The sequence below is a fragment of the Triticum dicoccoides genome, chromosome 4A (assembly GCF_002162155.2).
Source record: "Triticum dicoccoides isolate Atlit2015 ecotype Zavitan chromosome 4A, WEW_v2.0, whole genome shotgun sequence".
NCBI lineage: Eukaryota > Viridiplantae > Streptophyta > Magnoliopsida > Poales > Poaceae > Triticum > Triticum dicoccoides.
The window spans coordinates 180,499,368-180,505,323 of record NC_041386.1 but is presented as its reverse complement, the minus strand read 5'-3'; positions in this window follow the sequence as shown (position 1 = coordinate 180,505,323).

Sequence of the window (5,956 nt, the reverse complement as noted above, 5' to 3'; positions counted from 1 at the left end):
TGCGGCAGCCGCCCGAGCCCCGCCGCGAGGAAGGCCGCGGCGCCGCCCCCTCCCCTACGACGGTCCTCCTCCACCGGGCCGCCCTCTCCTCCACCAGCCGCCCCTCCCCTGTAGTGAGCTCCTCCTCCTCCTCTTTTTTTTGCTTTTTAGTTTTAGGTTTATGTTTAGTTTAGATTTAGTTTTAGATTTAGGTTTAGTTTTAGGTTTATGTTTAGTTTAGTTTTAGGTTTATGTTTAGTTGTGAAAAAAGAAGAAGGAAATAAGAATAATTAGAAAAGGAGGAGGAAAAAGAGGAGGAAGAAGAAGAAGAATAGGGGTGCCTCGACATTGACGGAACCCTTAATGACATATATTTCGATGGCATACTATTATAAATATTTAGTTAGGTTGATGGCAAAAACAATAGTGCTATGTTACTCATCTTTTGATTTAAATGTGTAGTTGTTTCATCGCCGCGAGGGTCTGGTGTTCGACGAGCTCCGCCCCTGCGTCCGTGGGTGAGTACAAATGACATCTCCTCCTCCCTCTTAATTATTTGCTCTGTTCCGGCCTTCGTGCCGATGACACTAGCTAGATAACTACAGTCGCGTAACCAGTATGCGTCTCCTGTCCGAAAGGGTTGCATCGATAAATATGCATTCATTTGCATATTTGTCACCGTAGCTCATTCAGATTGTCTAGCGATTTCCACGGATAGCCCGAGTATGTGTAGATTGGGTACATTCTCCATGCTCTACCCTATCCCGAGACAAAATGTCGGCAGCGCCTCCCTGTTGTTCTCCGGATGCACATTCTCTCGGCTTTTTGCCGAGACGTGTATTTGGAGAACAGCGGGGAGGTGCTGCCGAAGTTTTGTCTCGGAATGGGTAGAGCATGGAGAACGTACTCAATCTACACATACTCGGGTGGGATTAGGGCCTATCTTTACCTATTAGAGTGTAGGTCCCATGGACGTAATAAAATTGACAAACTAGATTAACTGATGAATATACATGTCGATGGACCTATCTTTACCTATCAGAGTGTAGGTAGGCAAGATGAGTGATCGTGCGTGGATGTACACCGGTCACACTAGTCATAAAGACATGACCTATGAATGGTTAACAAAAACCAAAAGGTTTGTGAAAGCCACATTTGCAAATGGCTAGAAGAAAACCTGGTGCCCCTATGTCTGGTGCGACAATTGGCACAAGAGGACATAGGAAGAAATTGTCAAACACCTGTAGAAGAGTGGTTTTACTCCCGGAAACGGTATGAACATTTCATGGTGAGTCTGCCCAACGTGTCAGAGCTGAGGTGGTTCGTCATTGCATCGACGAGTATGGTACCGGGATGGAAGACGGATTCGGACGATGAGATGGAGGAATCTGCAAATGCCTTCAATGAAATGTTGGAGTCTTCAAAACGTCTTCTCCACGAGCACACTGAGTTTTGTCAGCTGGATGTCATCTCACAAGTAATGGCTCTGAAGGCTCAATTCAACTTGGGCAGAGAATGCTATGACGCGATGATGATAGTATTTGGACGCTTTCTACCCAAAGGCCATGTAATGCCTGCAAACCTGTACCGGTCGGACAAAATCCTCCGTGCACTTAAGATGCCCTATGAGAAGATACATGCCTGTGAGAAAGGATGTGCCTTATTGTAGCGACCCGACCCGGATGGATAGAAGTCTCTGTGCTTAAGTGTCATCCCTGGATCGGTATGTTGACACACACATTACTTGAGAATTTATAACAAAGGTAAATCACATGTATAAAATAACGTAAATATTATTACCTCAAATAATATAGCAGAAGTAACAACAAGGTTGTGGAGTCCCAACAACACCAACAGCAAAGTTGAGTGTAGTCATCGCAACCCTAACGTATCACTTACTCGTCGAATAATTCCTGCAACATGAGACGTTCCAGCCGTGTAGGTCAGTATGTTGAATGTACTAGCAAATTCACACCACATAATAATGATGAACAATATCTATCATTACATGGATATTTGGCTGGTGGAGGCTCTAAGTTTAATTTTGCATTAAGCTAATTTTTCCCTACAACAAATGAATAAATTTTATTTTACTACCAAGTTTATGCCAATATTGAGAAGGTTCCTCCAACTCAATCCCAAAATTCCCAAATTATTAATAACCCAATACATTAATTAAAGAGAGTGATGAAATCAACCAATAATTCAAATACCAGATACTCAAGATGTCCGTAATTTGGGACACAGCTAATCATGATTAGTTTGTACACTCTGCAGAGGTTTGCGCAGTTTTCCCCACAAGACTCGATCTCCTCCCTTGAATTCCTTGCACTGCCTGATGTTTGAGAATCGGATGATCGAGACATAGTCTTTCCGAAGAGGTCCCCTTAACTGATAGATAGGCCGGTACAACTACAATTTCCCTACATATGCTAGCCTATCATGGAAAGGTTTCCCACAACTTACTCAACTACGCCAGAGCCCATAATGGCTTGTGGCTGCACACGGAAGTTTCCAGGTATGAAATATCGTATGATCCCTTTGATCCTGAGTGGCATTCCATAGAGTGATCTCACGGGTCCTCCGGGATCCCCTTGGGCAAGCACTGGTTTCTCCAGGTGCCCGGGCAAGCCACTGGTTTCTCTAGGGTGCCCTAACCATTCCACCCAGATGTGTGTTGATATTTCCACCTTATGTTACCCTTAATTATTATTTCTCTCATAACTTGCATGAATTTCACATACCAATCCCGGTCTACAAGCATGGCTAAGCAATATATAAGCATAACGAATATACCCAGGGTGTTTCAAGGATCATAGGCTCCTACCTCATGAACTACATAGCAAAAATTCAATTCCCAATCCTACTCATGCAAACTTGTAAGGGTGTGAACTAATGCATAGTAAAAACTGGGTATAGGAAAAATATGATCAAAGTATGAATTTGCCTTGTACTGTTGATGAAGAATCTTCGCACTCATAATTCTAGATAGTTCTACTCGTCACACTCCGATCAATATATCGTAAGTAAGCAATTTTATCCACACATAAGCAATCACTCAAAGACCCAAAAAATGCAAAGGAAGATTGCAAAAACTCCAAAAGAACCAAGTCAAATTATTTTGCAAGATTAGATCGTAATTTCGGTGAAAAAGTGTGGTGATGGCTCAAGATGTTAGAATATGCCTAGGGATTCAATTTGAAAAAGGAATCAATTGAAAAAACGCTACAATTTACAAGATATGATCAAGTGAAGCTTCGAGTTCAAATTTGAATCGTTCAAATTTGAAAAGATCAAAAGTTGAAACTAATGATGCTACTAGATGTAGGAAGTCAATATGAAAATGTAGGAAAAAGAATTACTAGATTGAAAATAACGGATCAGTTAATTCAACATAGCATTGAATCTGCTTAGAATATTGTGTAACAACTCTTTGGTGGACCAATAGAGTAACTGGCTAAGATCAAAATTATATGTTGGAAAGATGACACTAATTGTGTGAACGGAAAGATTATTTCAATACGAATCCGATGCAGTTTGGTTCATCAGAAACGGAGGTACGGATAAAAAGATGTGATTGAAAGAAATTTGAGTATGAATCTGAACAAATTTCGAATTTTGAAAGTTGCAAAAAGTTTATTTGATAGATTCACTAGATAGGTGGAATCAAGACGAAAATATTGGCGTTGGTTTCGTCTAATTTGGATGAACAAGAAAAAAATTATGGCTATTTAAAAAATGGGGGTCAAGTTGTTTTACGAAAGAAAAAGAGCTATGGCTAAAAGAATCTTAGTCTTAAAATGTAAATACAGGGACTATTTTATAAATCTAATTATTCTACCGCACACTAGTTTAAAAATAATAAGCTATGGAAGTATAAAAAATATGAAGAAAGATACCTTTATAAAATAGAGAAAAGACGACTTCAGAGAGAAGAGACAATTTCCAGAAGTCCCGCCGGAGAGAAGAAATATATATTTCTTTTGTGAAGCTAGTCAAACCAAAATATTGATTTAACCCGCAGTGGATGATTTTTGGATTCTATGATTCTATATTTATAGATGGAAAAGAGACTTAAAGACCAAAGACTAGGCAATCTGAGACTAAACATAGACGAAAAAGAGAAAAGAGAGAAGAGGTGCATTATGGGGCTTCGGCCGGCCTACTCGTGTGCGCGCATGTGGCAGAGTTTTTTTTTCTTTTTGAAAATATTTTCGAAAATAATATTTTTCTCTCTCTAAGCATAACTGAAAAATAAAATAAAAACAGTTATGGGCCTGCCTACTGACTATGTTGTGCACGTGGGCGACGGATAGTTATGGGACGCACATTCAGTTTTTTTAAATAGAAATAGAAAAGGAGAAACCGAATAACAAAGATAAAATAAAATTATACATAGGCATATTATATATCAAAATTTCCATAAAAATATTTCCTAAATGATGAACATATTTTCAGCGGCAAATAATTTCCACAAAAATTTAAATAAAGCGAATAGTACTAGTGGTTCATTTGAACCAAGTAAAAAATATTTTAAAATACCAAAATGATTTCAAACTCATTTTTCTCTACTTTCTACTATAGGGAATCATTTTACCCTATTTTCTATATATTTTATTTTTGGAGAAAAATAATTTGAATAAAAACCAAATACCAAATTCAAAATGAGTTTCAAAATAACTTCAAAGGGACTTTCAATTTGATTTTTTGAAACTTCCAACTCTCTTTCTTAGCATTTGAAGAAGTCATTTTATCTTCTCTCTTGAAACTCATTGAATTGCATAAAGTATCCGAATTTGGAATATTTCCAAATGGAATTCAAATCTTTTCAAAATCATTTTCATTTATTTAAATGAAAGAAGTCATATCATCTTCACTCTAGGGTTTTGTGTTGAAATGAATTTTAATTCATCGAGATCATAAATGCAAGGTCAAAGTTTGGGAAAGTCATTTCATTCCCTTTCATTCAACTTTCAAAAAGTTTCAAATTTCACTCAATTTCACAAAAGAAACCACACCAAAATCAAACAAACAATCAAAACTATTTATTTAATATAACATTCTAAAATTTAGAATTTTGGGATGTTACACTTATTTAGGCTTGAGTATGCGGACTTGAACTATTGTCCCATTTGCAAGTCTTCTAGGTATGTTGTGGTAGACAACGGTATGGGTGAGAAGACGCAGACCAAAATCCCCATTAATGTTCTTCGGTATTTGCTAATCGTACCAAGACTTCAACGTCTTTTCATGGTCGAAGAGACGGCAAGACAGATGACATGGCACAAAATGGGCAAAAGAACCGAACTAGATGCAAATGGGAATCTGATAATGGTACACACATCGGATGGTTCTGCGTGGAAGCGCTTCGATGAATTACATAAACAAAAAACGGCATATTCAAGACATCCCCGAGTCGCCATCTGCACGGGTGGGTTCAATGTGTTTGGTCTGATGGCAATCCAATATAGTTGTTGGCCCGTATTTGTCATTCCACTCAATCTCCCCCCGGATAGATTATGCAAAGAAAGAACATTTTCCTGACGTTGATAATTCTGGGGCCCAACTATCCGGGGAAGAATATGAATGTGTACATGTAGCCTCTCAAGGATGAATTGCAAGAAGCTTGGGATAATGGGTCCAAGACATATGGCGCCGCTAGCAAAAAGAACTTCATATTGCGTGTCTGGTACATGTACTCAATGCATGACTTGCCGGCGTATGCACTATTCATCGGCTGGTGTGTGCATGGAAGGTTCCCTTGCCCCACATGCAAGGCATCTCTTGAGTTTCATTGGCTGCAGGCGGGTCGCAAGTATTCTTGCTTCAACTTTCATAGACAGTTTCTGGATCCTCGCCATAAGTTCGGGAAAGACAAGAAGAACTTCATCAAAGGTAGAGTTGTCAAAAACTCTGCACCACTTGCGTTGATAGGCCAAGAGACCATGGATCAGTTAAACGCTCTCGAGCCAGATCC